The sequence below is a fragment of the Mirounga leonina genome, unplaced genomic scaffold (assembly GCF_011800145.1).
Source record: "Mirounga leonina isolate KUSES-001 unplaced genomic scaffold, KU_Mleo_1.0 Mir_115, whole genome shotgun sequence".
Classification (NCBI taxonomy): Eukaryota; Metazoa; Chordata; class Mammalia; order Carnivora; family Phocidae; genus Mirounga; species Mirounga leonina.
Genome location: NW_023270268.1, coordinates 86,465,128 through 86,480,422, shown reverse-complemented (window position 1 = coordinate 86,480,422; position 15,295 = coordinate 86,465,128). Strand labels below are relative to the sequence as shown.

Genomic DNA, 15,295 nt, shown 5'->3' with positions numbered 1-15,295 from the left:
ACACACGTACACACACAACAAAAGGAAGCCGTGCGAGCCGCGTGCGGAGGTCCGCTGGGGGCGCTCGGGAAAGCCCCTCCTCCCGGCCGCCACTGCACGGCCCGCGCGGCCTGCTCACTTACTGGAGCGCCCTCGGAGAGGCCCGGGTGCGCGGAGCGCCGCGCCGAACGCCCGCCCGACTGTGCTCGGCCGCGCTCGCGGGGGGCGGCGACGGCGGCGGCGGCGGCTCTGGGCCCACCACCGCGCAGCCCCGCGCCGCTGCTCCGCCCACCGCCCAGCGGCGCGCCGGCAAAAGCCCGCCCGTGCGGCCGTCCGAGCCGGCCCCCCGCTCGCGACTGCCCCGGCTTCTCAAGAATGCAACTCTTACGTTGAGTTATCCCCACCCCTACAAACCAAGGGACGCTTGAGCCCCCTCCCCTGACTGAACCACTAATCAAAAGTAGTACCCAACACTACACTCCTCACGATAAAAAATTTTCAGTAACCTCTTCCTTAACCCTTCCGCTTACTCTGATTCTCCACACCTTAACTTACTCGTTTTAGTTTTCCCTTACCTTCCTGTTTTTACCCTACGAGCTGTATTTCCCCCAAAAAGTAATCTTCCCTAAACCATCTCTCCAATTTTACTCTTGAAATTTACTTTTCTAGTATAAACAAGCTTCCTTATAAATTCCTTCCATTAACATCTCCCACTTACCTATTCAAAACCGCTCCACAATTAACTTATAATTTGTTAGCAACTCCCACCAAATCAACTCACAACCTTCTAAAACTGCATTTTGTGTGTTCCCTCATTCCCTCCAAACTAAGGCTCTCCAACTTAACACAAATTGGCCTCAAACTGCCCTCAAATTTTGTGAACCAATTCCAGAAAGGCCACCACAGTCACTGAAAAAATCCATTTCCCAAGCATAATCCCAGTAATTTGACAATGACCTTTCCAAACATTCTCTACCAATTCACTGGAATCACTCTTAAGACTACCAAGACCATTTCCCTAAAGACTCTAATTATAGAACCTAATCAAATTAACACATTAAGTCTATCATTAATATCTACACATGCAGGTGTGCATATGTTGACAAACACACATATACAGGACCCTACAAAACATCAACTTGTGTATTTCATTCTAATCCCCTGGATATTGGCTCTTCTCAAATTTAAAAGGAAAACTCCTTGATGCCAACGAAGATTTTCAGGCATCCAACCCCTATCTTGTGAAGTCACTTATCTGTTAAATTAATATAATTACCATTAAAACATTCTCTCACCATTTCCACTACAATCATGCCCAACAGCTTCCTTTACATCCATGGTTCATCTAACCCACACAACCCACTCAAATAGGCCATGCTATGTCAGAGGCAGGTCCTGGAAACAACTCTAGACCAAATCAGGCAGGTTACAGCAAAGATGTGAGATGGGCAAAGTGACCTCCCTTGTCCCTCTTAGGCTTTTCAAAACTTTGGGTCTCCACAGGTCCTTCATTATTAAATTTCGTGACTGACTAAATGTAGACTAAATGTAGAAGGGAGGGGGGGGAAGTGACGAATGACCTGGGGCTAGATAGATTCTGGAATAAAGCTGCACTTGGGTGGAACACCAATAATATGTATTTTGTGTCTTGTCATATTTTTCTCACTGCCACTAAATATGCTGTTACATGGATAACATCAAAAACAGGATCAGGAAGTATTCTTTCTTCAGAGGGTGAAAGCATGAGTTAATCATGTAAGGAATATAATGCAAATACAAAGGATCTGAAGAACACAGCATTGGGCGAGTATTGGTTTAAAATGTCAGCTGCCGGGACCACAGCAAGGCACTGATGGAGAATCTCAAAAACCACAGTCAGGTAAGCACTGAGAGTCAAGCCTTTGATAGTACAAGGGGTAAGTTGACAGACAACAAAGACTGACAAAAATGAACACTTCTGCACAACTGGACAAGCAAAAGTTTGAGAGCAAAGACAAAGCCAAAGAATAAAGGGCCTGGTCTAGATCTTAAATATCATCAATGGAAAACGATGAAGGTTTCAAGCACTGAGATTTAAAAAAAAATCAAAATGAAACAAATAGTTTAACTATATTTTGTTTTTGGAATTGGCAATACAGCTCCTTTAGACATGTTCAATAAATGATAACTACAAACAAGACAGGAAAGCATATTTAGAACTGTGCATCTGGGACTTACCTCTATATAGGTAATAAGTGAAATGAGAAAACACAGCAACCAGCCTCCTAAGAACACTAAGAAATATATGAGATAAAAGTCATTATAGATAAAAAAGAAAAGAAAAAACTACAGAGGCCATTTTAGATTCCTTAGGACATCCCCTTCCTACCACCCATCCCATTCTTCCCACTTTTTACCTGAACCTCTTTATGTATACAAATTATCACACAGTTTTTTTTTCTTTACGTATACAAATTATCACCACACACTTATGTGGTTTTGAGGAACTCATGTAGAGGTCAAAAGATTTCAGTATCTCTATCATCATGCTATTTTTTCAAATACTTAATGCATACTGCACCATTTTTATAACATCATGGGTGGCAAGGACTGTCCTTATGCGCAGACAAGGAATAGGCTCCTGGCATTAGGTATTTCCTAAACAGCATTATGTTTTCCCCATATTTTCTCTGCTACAAGTTACTTAACTCTCCTCTTCTTCTTACCTTTATTCCTATTCAGGTCAACCCCAACCTCCTCATTCATTTCTGTTCTACCCTTTTACTAGCTTCTATCAGCTTATTCATGTTCTACTGTCAACAAACTACCCTATGTCTTTTGCCTTTCATATTAATATATACCTCCCCCACCTTATCTTTTTTTTCCCTTGCATATGAATGGCTAGGATTTTGCAAGTATAATTTATAAAGAATTTAAAAAACGGGTAAATGCAACAAATCTGTTTATCTCCATCCCCACACCATAAGTCAGATACTATCATCTCCTGCCTGGATTGTTGTGACTACCCCCCCTTCATGGTATCTCAAGCTTGGCTTTTCCTGGACAACCTATTTCTCTCATGACTTAGCTATCCATTCTCCTACTCCTTCAGCTTGCTAAAAGGACCAACTGCTTCTTGCTCCAAGGGCCACTCCTATTACTAAAAAATCTCTTTGCAGTCTACATTACTCACTAAACCATTCCATCTGCAACATCTACCAAGTTCCAGAATACCGCCCCCCTTCCTTCCCAAAGACTTCAATTCTACTTTGTACCACATTCAGCCATTATTCTCAGTAACTTCAACAAGGATGTTGAAGTACTTTCTACACCCTGACCTTTCTCAGCTCCTAAAACCTTCAGCTGCACTTCAGCCACCCACACATATATAATGAAAATAGGTCATCAATTAGAGTGCTGTACCACTAGGATTATAACTTCAGAGACCTCTTTTTTTTTTTTTTTTTTTAACAACTACTTTATAGTTCTACACCTGCTCTTTACCTCCTTTTGGCTTCCCTAGTTTCCCCATGCAATTTAAATCAGTCCATCAGCCATTTAATATTGCCCTCTCCAGAATATCATGACCTCCCATTATATTCACCATGCACCTCCCTAATGACAATCTTCACCATCTGTTTTCTTCACACCCACACACTGGGTGTTAAGTACCACCAGAAAGCTATGAAGTCTTCCACAACTGATTTATTCTAAATACAATTCTCTATCTCGTTGACTAATCCAAGTCATTTTCAGATTTAAATCTTTAATCCCATCAAAACCTCAATCTCTTCCATAAAATTTCTTCAAATCACACCTTCTCCACCTGTAATCAAATCCTCTTTACAGCTTCTAAAAGGCTGTATCTTCATCCATCTGTTACTTCTTGCCTCCAGTTTTGGAAAAAGAGCTGTTCCTCCTTCTTAAAATAAACTTAATACAATTCCTACATTCAATGTTTCCATATTCTCCCAATCCACTCAGTCCTTTACCCCCATGCACTGTGGTCTCTGATCTGCTCTCCTGAAGACCAAAAAACAATTTTATGTACCAAATCATATGACCCACCACCTCAATCCTTATCCCCTCTTTGGTAATGACACCTGAACTACCTCTTTTGGTTTATGTCACTGTACCACAGGATTCTACTGTGGTCTCTCTAGTTGCTGCTTCTATCTCCAATAAGTACTGGTCCTCTTCCTAGCCCAAATAATGGGTATTTTCCCAATTTCTGTCTTTCTCTAATTCTCTCCCCTTTGGTATTTCATCCCTTAACATTGCTTCTACATTTTCATTCCTCATATGGATATCTACCCTCAGCTCCCAAAAATAATCTTTAAACCATCCCCCTCTGCTACAATCTAATTTATTCCTTAGGAACTAGAATCTATAATGATTTCTTTTTACCTATATCCTTCAATTATTGCTTCAATTAATACCTCAATTATCAGTCCAAATAATTTCATTGCCATTACCACCCTACCAAATCCAGAATTAGTAGCTTCAATTATCAACTCTAGGTACATATTCCCAAATCTCTATTAGACCTCCTTCCTCAGCTGAATCCAGTATTTCTAAATCTAGCTAAATAATTCCCCTTTGCCTACTTCCATTGGTGTCCCACACACTGGTCATGTGTCTTAAAACCAAAGTAATTATTCTTCCCCAGCAAAACAGTTCTGCTAACTGATCCAGTAATTTTTATTAATGGCACTACCATTCTCAAGTTACCCAAGAAAAGCCCCCAGAGTTTCCCTTTTCTTTTTCTCCAGTTTTCCAAAAGTCATTTGCCATCAAATCCCTCAATTCTTTCTTCTATGTATCTCATTTCTTTTATTCCCACTACCACCACTGCAACTTAGGCTCTCAATACTTCAAACTTTTGTCATAGCTTTCTTTCTTTCTTTTTTTTTTTTTAAGACTTTATTTATTTATTTGACAGAGAGAGACACAGTGAGAGAGGAAACACAAGCAGGGGGAGTGGGAGAGGGAGAAGAAGGCTTCCCGCCGAGCAAGGAGCCTGATGTGGTGCTCGATCCCAACCCTGGGAACATGACCTGAGCTGAAGGCAGACGCTTAACGACTGAGCCACACAGGCGCCCCTTGTCATAGCTTTCTGACTTGTCTCCTAGTCCCTAGGTTCTCTTCATTGCAAAAACAACATAACAAAAACAGGCCACCACATATGTATTCTTAAATTATCTCATTTTCCCACTCAAAACTCATCAATGGTTCCTCACTGCATACTGAGTCAAGTCCTTAGACTTCCAAAAAATAGAAACTTGCCAACAGCCCAACAATCGTGAAATGAACAAATACACTGTGATATGTTCATAATGGAATCCCACAGAGAAATGAAAAAGAATGAACTACTGCTATACGCATCATGGACGAATCTCACAGACATGTGTTGAGCATAAGAAACCAGACACAGATGTATGATTCCACTAGTAAGAAACTCAAAACATAAAACCACCCTGTTGTGCTAGAGATCAGAATAGTACAGCTGACCCTTGAACAACGCAGAGGTTGCGGAGCCAACCTCTCCCCGCAGTGGTAGAAAATCCAGGTATAACTTTCGACTCCCAAAAACTTTACCAATAGCCTACTGTTGACCAGAAGCCTTACCGATAGCAAACTGTATACTAACACATATTTTGTACGTTTTATGTAATATATACTTCATTCTTACAATAAAGTAAGCTAGAGAAAAGAAAATGTTATGAAGAAAATCAGAAAGAAAACACAGTAATTATCAAAAAAATTCCACTTGTAAGTGGATCTGTGCGATTCACACCCATGTTGTTCAAGGGTCACGGTTAATTACTTTTTGTTGAATGGAACATCAACTTGAAAGTGACAAATGAGGGAGCCTTCTGGCATGTTAGAAATGTTGAACTGGATGGTGGTTACATAAATGTCTACCTACAAAAATTCACTGATCTATAACAAGTTTTGAGCACTTTATGTACATAAAGTCATATCTCAATAAATTTTTTAAAACCCATTTAGTCTAGATTTTTAGATGTTTCCTCTACAGCCTTATTTCCCTCCATTCATAATATGAACCCTAAATTCCAGCTAGTCTAGACCACCAACCCCTAAACACATCCGGAACTTCTCTGTCATTCATATCATACTCCCTCTTTTTGGAATACCAACGCTCACCATTTGCCTACTATAATCCTATTCATCCTTCAAGGCCTAAGCTACACACCAACTTCTCTACAAAGTCGAACCTGCCATAGTACTTCTGTCATAAACAGATGTGTACACATTTTTGTCCCTGGATAAACTCCTAAAAAAAATGAACTGTGTCATATATAAACATGTATCCTTCACACTGCCTACCATGGAACATTGTGCACAGTAAGTATACAAAAATATTCCCTGAAGAAATGCTTGCAGTCCCTCAAAAGCACCCTTCAATCTCACCCCTCCTTCTCAAACCTATCCCTTACTGTCTCCATTTGCAATTCTTCCTCAGTTTACGTATTTAATCATTCAAATAACTGAGGACCTACTATATGCAAGAAACTGCAACTACTGACCCTAATGTACCCCACTAAACTACCCCAACATGTATTCCAATTTCAGTTGCTGCCTTTTGAATCTTACCACAGCTCTAAATTTCCTTTCCTCCTTTCACCATCCAATCACAATCTACCCCCTCATTTCTAATCCTGCTATCAAAACAATCCAAGCCCTTCTTAAATTTCTCCAGTAGTCTCCTAACTGGGTTTGTCAGCACCCCCAATCTTACTCTACCACACACTGCCGCCAATCTACTTTGTACAGTACAGCTATCATCAGATTAAGGTATTCAATATACAGGCTTTTATTCCATTCTCTACTCAAAAAAGTTGAGTAGCTATACATTAATGATATGTGAACATACTTTCATCCTATGTTAACATACTTTAATCCTCAAATCCTAGCCTCAACCCTTGCCAAAAGGTATAATAATTACCAATTTCTTTTTTTTTTTAAGATTTTATTTATTTATTTGTCAGAGAGAGAGAGCACAAGCAGGGGGAGTGGCAGGCACAGGGAGAAGCAGGGTCCCTGGTGAACAGGGAGCCCGAAGCGGGACTCAATCCCCGGACCCCGGGATGATGACCTGAGCCAAAAGCAGATGCTTAACCAACTGAGCCACCCAGGAGTCCCAATAATTATCAATTTCTTGATGAGAAAATGGAATCTCAGAAAGGAAGTAATTCTCTCCATAATCATAGCACAGGTAAAATAGAAGGGCCAAAACTAAAACCCAGCTTCTGTTTGCTTACTAAGCACAACACTACATCATATCAAACACAAACTACTTAGCTTAGCTTTCAAGGCCACCCATTTTCTATCCAACCCCACTGACTCTTCCTACCTTTTATCATATTATGCCCTATTCATGAACTCTCTTTGTGTTCCAAACTACAAGTTGTGATCAATTATTTAGTTAGTCATGAAATCAGTTTGTGAGTGACAGCCATCTTTTTTTTTTTGCCAAACAGAACAGAATGGAAAACATATGAGTGCATCCAACATGGTAAGGGATATGGTTATTGGTGTATCTTGTTTTATACATATACACACACATTCAAATATGCATATATTAGCTGAAGATGTGACATGTATTTCTTACTGTGGATCACAGTAAAAAAAAATTAAACACTAACTCACTATTCCCCACATATCCTTGGCTTCTCACCTCCAAGTCTTTGCTTTTGCTAATCCCTCAACTTGGAACGCTCTCTTTCCAGTAATTTCTACCAGTCAGAATCCTATCCATCCCTTCAAAGACTAGCTCAAAAGCCACTTGCATGCCATTAAATGTAGTCCCAGGTTTCCCCCTACTCAAATGTTTTCTCCTACCTTTTAACTTCAGTAACATTCCGTTTTTCTTAAGATATGTTATCATAGTGTAGTTATTTGTGCACAAGTCCAGCTTCATACTAGAATATAAATCCCAAAGGATTGATTCCTAACTACATCTAACAATGCTTTTACATATAACAAATGTTCATCATCTGTTGACTAAAGAGAACTCACCCCATCATTCTCTGAAAACTGTTATAAATCCACATCATAAATAATTTCTGCTACATTCTAAACTTTGGTTTACTATTATCCTTCGAATTCTTACCATCTTCCTCCCCAAAATAACCATTTCAAATAATCCTCTACACTTTCAATCTTCTCTTGCTTTCCACTAAACATAACCTACCATATACCAATAATCTTTTTCTTCTTTCAGAATCATACTTTCTGTGGAATAACACCTTTCCTTCTCCATCTGGTTATCTTCCACTTTATTCCTAGTTCTCTAGCATTCATAATAATAGACCTTATATTCTTTAAACAGATTTTTCTTTCATTTTCTCTTCAACTAGACTTCATTTATTTCAATTCATATTATAGTATACATATTTCTGTCAGCCCCAATAAATCCTTTGCAGAAAAAAGGCAGGTTATGAATAAATAAATTGAAACAATCAGAAACATATAGATCATTTAGAGCTTGTAAATTATCTGATACTTTCTCATTCATTCATTTATTCAACAAGCATGTGTCTACTAGGCATATGCCCTCAATTCTCTGACTATTCTATTCTGTAATTCAGAAAGCAGCTTTGAGAAAAGCACGCAGGAAAATGCCAGGATAGCAGAGCCAAGTTGACTCATGCTCTTCACTCACAGAGACCAAGTAATTTGTGGGGTACAGGCTCATAAAAGGAAAAACTAAAAGTTACACTAGACATAGATGGAAACAGACCCCCCCCCCTGTTGTTCCAGGAGCTCAAAATCTACCCAGCAAAGGAGAATTTGAAGAGGAACAAACCAGTAGGAGTAGCTAAAATGAAATAGGCAGAAAGCATTCAGACAAAAATAGATCCAGACTCTAGGTTCATTCTAGGGCTGCAAGAGAAATTTGGAGCAATTTAGTTCCTCTCCTGAGATCCCTAAGGAATCCTTTCAAATATCTAGCTAAAGTATGGTACACTTAAATCCTTTCCCCAAACCTTAGCCAATATTCATTTCTCCATTCCCTGAACTCCTACAGCATTTACTGTCCATAAAACTCATTTGGGATCTTAATCATAAACCACCTTGTTCACAGTAATCAAAGTGTTTGTTAACAAATATACCCAGAATTTATTTACATATTAAAATCAGCGAGGTCCTAGGGGCGCCTGGGTGGTTCAGTTGGTTAAAATCAGTGAGGCCCTCTTTAAAATAGTTACCTTGGGAGGCTACCACTTATCCATTTATTCACTGCATCCACCCAACCATCTGATGCACTTAACCAACATTTATCTAGTGTTCGACTACCTACAAGTGAAGCTATCATCACTGTTCAACATATTTCCGACTTCATCACGGGGAGTGTTTTCCAAAATCAGTTAATAAGTCAACCAAGAAAACCATTCCTATTTCTGTGACTAGCTGAATTTAAACCAAAACTATTCTTTATTCACTCTTATTTGTTATTGACGGATCTTCAGCATTTCTAAAAATCAAATCTTTCAAACTAAAAAGATTTGTCACCAATGAGACTACTGAATAACATTATGCCTAATACTATTTGTAATTCTGCCATTCTGAAGGGATTATGAACACTGAAGATAGGGACCACGTTTAACCTACCTTTACAAGCCCAGTCCCCCAAAAGTACACAATAGGTACTTAATAAACAGATAAATTGTACAGAATGTGCTGGAGGCTCAGAAGGGAATTCAGAAAAAAGGTGATCCAAAAAAGTTCTGAATGCTACTACTGAAAATGACTACCAAAATACAAAAATTCTCATCTGGAGGTATACTTTTGATATTGGTTTTAAAAAATCAACTTTCTGAAATCTTAAACTGTTACTAAATTACTTCATAACTGTCTTTTTCCCCCTAAAAAAATATAAATACTATAAATTCCTTGAGGGAAGAAATTTCACCTAACGCTTTTTTACTATCATGCCAAAAATGAATTACATCAGACAGATTCCTAAAACAGCTAAAAATCTCTAAGCAGTCATTTAGGTAAGAAAATCCAAATTAAACCAGCCACCAACTCTAGATCCAGATTTAAAATTTACCCAGATTTAGGTGCCTGGGTGGCTCAGTCAGTTAAGTGTCCAACTCTTGATTTTGGCTCAGGTCATGATCTCAGGGTCATGAGATCGAGCCCCACATGAAGCCTCCTTAAGATTATCTCTCTCCCTCTCCCTCTGTCCCCCCTCCCCCCGGCACCCCCTAAAATAAATAATAAACTCTAAAATAATAATAATAATAACAATAATAATATACTCAGCTTAAACTAGCCTCAGATTAGAAGAGAACCTTTGGTCCCACCCCTTCAATATTTTGGCAAGATTGTTCCAGTCCCATTCTAATCCATTCTGTCTTCTTCCCTTAAATCCAAAGGCTTCACCAGATACCCCTTTTGTCCCTCACTCTCTCAAACACACACACACACACACACACAATTTTTGTCTACAGTACTTCCACAGTACTCAGCAATTTGACACAGTCCCACTATTATCACTGACAGTGAACACTACTTTCTATCAGTCATTCAACAGGTATTTATTAAGCACTTAAAAATCAAACTGTTTTGAATTTCCCCAGAGATTAAAGAAACTCTTGGCTCCAGAGTAGGTTACAGTCTAGCCACCCTTTGCAAAACAAAGAATAATTCCCAAAAGCAAATACAAGATTTAGCAGTATATAATCTGCATGTGAACGCTGTTCTTATTCAAAGTAAAGATTCTCAAGAGGTGAGGTTACTTAAACAAGACTTCCGAAAAAGGGAGCAAGTTCTTTCTATTCTCCCCATCTGTCTACTGGCTCAGTGATGTTAAACCTCATACACAAATTTCAAAAATCAGTATTTTTCGAATCAATCCTAATATATGAGCACCCTACTTTTTTCCACACATTCCCACCATATTAGTGACTTAAATACACAAATTTCCTTGTAACTGCCACAAATCTCAGTCTCACCACTGTAAATTTAAATCTCCTTCACATCAACTATATCCAAATGTCCTCAGAATTCTTTACCCTTTCTTCAGCCTCCTACAAATCTATCACCACCTCCATCATACCCTGACCTTCATCCTCTTCCCCCTTTTATCACATTTCCCCATCCCTCCTTCCCTCCACAAAAAAAGAAACACATTATCCACAACAATTCATTCCTTCCTAAAAACTCTTATAAGAATTGCCACAGAAGCCTGGTATGAACAGTCAAGGGTCCTTTTAATCCATTCCCAGATTCCCCACTCTAAAACTCTCCAGAAGACTGTCAAAGAACACTGCACAACTGACCTGGTAACTACTTCCAAGATGAACAACTATCATTGCCAAGCAACTCCTCCTCTCTCTAACCAGCAACCCTTATGCTGCAAAGATGTTGTTTCCCACAACCTAGTGTTTCTTACAGGTCCATCCATTAAACTTCCGTTTACCTTCTCACCCAGTTTATTTCCAGTCTAATTTTAAATGCTTTCTCTTTAAGCATATTATTTAAAGATATAAAGACAACTAATAAAAAAGCTAAAATAATAACTATCAAAGGTTTGAAAGGAGGAGAATGGGGATAACGCCAATGACACAAACCCTTTCCATTCATAGAAGTCTTCTGACTCCTTCATAATGTCATTTTAATCAATCAAGAAATAACAGTACATGTATATTACCTGCAGACCTGAAGAAAAGCAAGAACTACAAAAATTAATGCTTACAAGTAGTAGCCTCTGGAAAGTGGGACTGCAATGGACAGGTGAGACAGGGGCTACTGCTTTTCGTTATAAGCTCCCTCAGGACAATTTTATTTTTTAATTATGTACATGTGTTATTTCATACAATTTCAAAGGGAAGAAAAATAATGACATACTATATTTAAGTCCATTAAACCTACAAAAATTAAGTGACAATACATAGTGCAGGTGAGCGGAAAGAAAAGACTCTCTCATTCTGTGATAATAAAAATGCGTACATCCTACTATGAAATATACTGAAGCCCTTGAAAAGAAAGAGTAAATCTAAGTGTACTGACATAAAAAGTTTTCCAAATTAAGAAAAAAAAAAATCCTGGATTATTTCCACTAAAAATTTTTTAATAAAAGCCCCTCTCATTTCTAATGCTAAATTCTCATCCTCCTTTAGATATATTTGCTAAACAAATGAATGAGTTTTTCCATCCCTCTCCCAAATTTCTTTCCATCTTCCCCATTAATCCCTCCACCTTCTACTTCCATAAAAAGATTTTTTTATACTACCCTCTCTTCAGTTGAATTAATATTACAATGTGTACATTGTAATATTCTTTCTTAATAACAAAAAGTGAATAATTTTCAGGTAAATCTTAAGAGTATGGTTCTAGCCTACATTTCCCTCCTGAAAATCTGGTCTGGTGGGAGCTCAGCAAATCCAACAGGCCTTGGTTCATTTCCTGATATGGAAATGCTAATATTCCCTCTAACCTGGCTCTAGAATCATCCAGTCTCTTCAGGTTCCCCTAGACCTCAAGACAACCAGTCCTGACCTCCTTGCAACCTAAGACCAAAACAGATATTCTAGATCCTCCATTCTGCAGGCCCACATTTTGCAGGCTGATGCATTTTCTTCAATACCACAATGCCTCAGTGAGAGTATACATTCAGGAACCCTGAATAGCAAAAGATCTCCCACCAGCCCCAGAGTTACGGAACCAATCCCGTCTGACTAATTTGAGCTCCAAATGGAGCCTCCAAAGAAAGGCCACCGTGCATGGACTCCCCCCACCATTAATTATAACCCTGTGTACTGCAACCCAGGGTGAATAATATGGCATCAGTTCTCCTGGACCAGATAAGCTGGGTAGTGAAGAAAACCGCCAAGCCAAGTAATTTCCATTCCAGCATTAGTGTTCACCCGGCCTCTAATAAATGACAATACTTCAAATTTGCTAAAATCTAAACTCATGGCTTAGGGGATCCCTGCAGGCCAGGCATTTTCTTACCGTCTGTTTCAGAAATTCTCATATTCGCTGGTGCAGGTCTAAGAGGTCTCAGACCAAAACTACAGACTAAGGTCTAATTCTCAGTGACCCCAACCACTACAGGACCGCACTTACCAGATGTCATCTACAGAAGAGCCCAAACAGGTTCAGAACTAGGCCATCCTGGCCCATCTGGAATAACTCTTTAGTCCTTGGGCCAACATTTATTAATTCTACTACATCTGTCTATTCTATCATGCATTCTCTTCATAGTCTCTAGTATTCAGCACTTCCTCTGGCTTCAAACGCGGTCCTTTCTATTCGCGGAAACTCCTTGTATCCCTTCTTTCCTTTCCTTAGAAACGCTTCAGTTCCTTCCATAACGAAATCCCCAATGTATCTGCACAATGAACACCCCCCGGACTCCTCAAGACTCCTCCACAGCCACCCTCTGCATTCCTCCACCTACCCGGCATCTTTCCCTCCGGCCTCCCGCTCCCTGCACACACTCCCCCTACGTTTCCCGCAAGGATTCCCTTTTCTCCAACCCCTGCCCTTCCCTTCTCCCAAAGAACACACTCTGGCAGCAACAGTGACTGAGGCCTGCGGTGCATAAAGCACTGCACCAGGCACGACGGACAGAGAACTGGTGTCTCCCTAGCCTTTTCACACCCACACCCAGCACCCTCCGGCCTCCCCCTGCAAACCTCCCACCTCCTTCCCTACCTCTGACACCCGCCTCAGGCCTCGGAGGCCGCCTTCTCGCCTCCGCCACCCCCGTCATTATCCTTTCTCAACCCCCCAACCCACCATCCGCGCCCTGCTTCCTCCCGTTCCCCAGCCAGCTCCTGCGCTTCCCTCGGCCTCGGCCGCTCCCCTGGCCACCCCCAGCCTCGCCACGGCTCGCTCCCCCCGGGGTCAGGCCGTTACCGCCGCGCGCTCCCCCCGCGCGCCGCCCCCTCCCCCTCCCCCGCCCTCCCCCGGGCCCGGGCCTGCCAGGCCCAGCGCTTTACCGCGGGCGGGCGCCGAGTCGCGCGGTCACCGACTGCAAGCGGCGGCAGCTCCAACCTTTCTAGGGGCCTTGAGAGGAGGGGAAGGGGGGAGGGGAGAGAACTTTTGCTGTGGCAGCTTCGGCAACAGCTCCCACCCCTGCGCCTTTCTCCTCTTCCTCCCCCTCCTCCTCCTCCTCTTCCTCCTTCTCTTCCTCCTCCCAGAGCAGTCGAGACGCAGACATGCCGCGGCTAGAGCGCCGCCGCGGTCGCCGCCACAGCCGGCGCGGTGCATTGTGGGAAGCCTCGCACACGGGAAACGCTCCGCGGCGCCGGCCCTCCCTGGCCCGGGGACCAGGCTGGGAAGACCCAGCGTGGCTTCGATTCCGGCGCCTGCGTGTCACTGGCGCAGCGTGGCCGGGGAAGCTGGCCCCGAGCCGCTGATCCCCCGGGCCGGGCCTGGGGGAAAGCAATATGAGAAATATCGGCCCTGAGGAAAGCTCTTTGACAGGGGGTCAAGCCTTCAGTGCCTAGCGCCCTGAGAAGTGGAGGACTCGGGGGTCGGGTGCGTTTCAGGCCCGGGGACAAGGAAGGGGCGGGGACCTAGGTGAAGGACCTATCTGCCAGGATCTCCTGGCTTTTTCGTTTCTTCTCTCCTACCCTCCTTCTCCCCCGCCACCTCCAGTCGTTGACCTCTATCACCCCAAGTGCCATCTTTTCCGGAAACGGCCCTCCTGGGCCCTTGAAAGCAGCAAACCCTGTTAGTGTCTGCAAACTGAGAAGCAGGATGTGAGTCTAAAGAAAGACTCTTCTGGACCCTGTTGCGCAAGGTCTTACAGGTTTCTCCCTCTCGCTTCACCTGGGGCCCAAACCTAGCTCTTTATGGTAGAGACTTGGGAATGATCTATACCGACCTAGAATTGCACGGTTGTCTCATCCCTTGGAGGCCCTTTAAGTGACCTTAGCCAAATTGTGACCTCTTTTTAAGGGTGCCTTCATTCAACTGACATTTATTAGATGCCTTGAGGTGCCCATGCGGTGATGGTTTACAGTTACTCATCTTTGTGTCCCCACCCTAGCACAAGGTCAGTCATGTAACGTAAAAGATGCTCAGTGAATGTTGAGTGATTATGAGCATCAGAAACTTAGCCTGGGATGAAACACAATCACGATTTCTTCATAATAGTCTGAAGATTTATTTAGCATCTCTCTGCATACTTAAACATAACCTCGAGGGGAGAGGGAAAGGAAAGACGTTACAGTGTCTATATAACCATTTCTGGAGTTCTCCTTCCCTTGTCCACGCCCACCTTCCCACCCCTTGCCAACTGAATGTTCATTTGAATAGTGCTTTTTGGCGATACTCCAAACTCCCGCAT

General features: G+C 41.8%; 1 protein-coding gene across 2 annotated transcripts in view; it reads right to left on the bottom strand.

Annotated features, from left to right (window-relative positions):
- Window positions 1–14,117, bottom strand: part of ZNF148 (zinc finger protein 148) — a 119,912-nt gene extending 105,795 nt beyond the window's left edge. Inside the window, exon 1 of one of the 2 annotated variants that reach the window (XM_034999979.1) lies at window positions 13,941–14,117. The gene's annotated coding sequence lies outside the window, so the exon portion shown is untranslated. Of the gene's footprint in view, window positions 1–2,196; window positions 2,214–13,940 lie in introns of those variants that run through there. The other variant, XM_034999980.1, reaches the window with a different exon arrangement.
- Window positions 14,118–15,295: the final 1,178 nt, after the last annotated feature.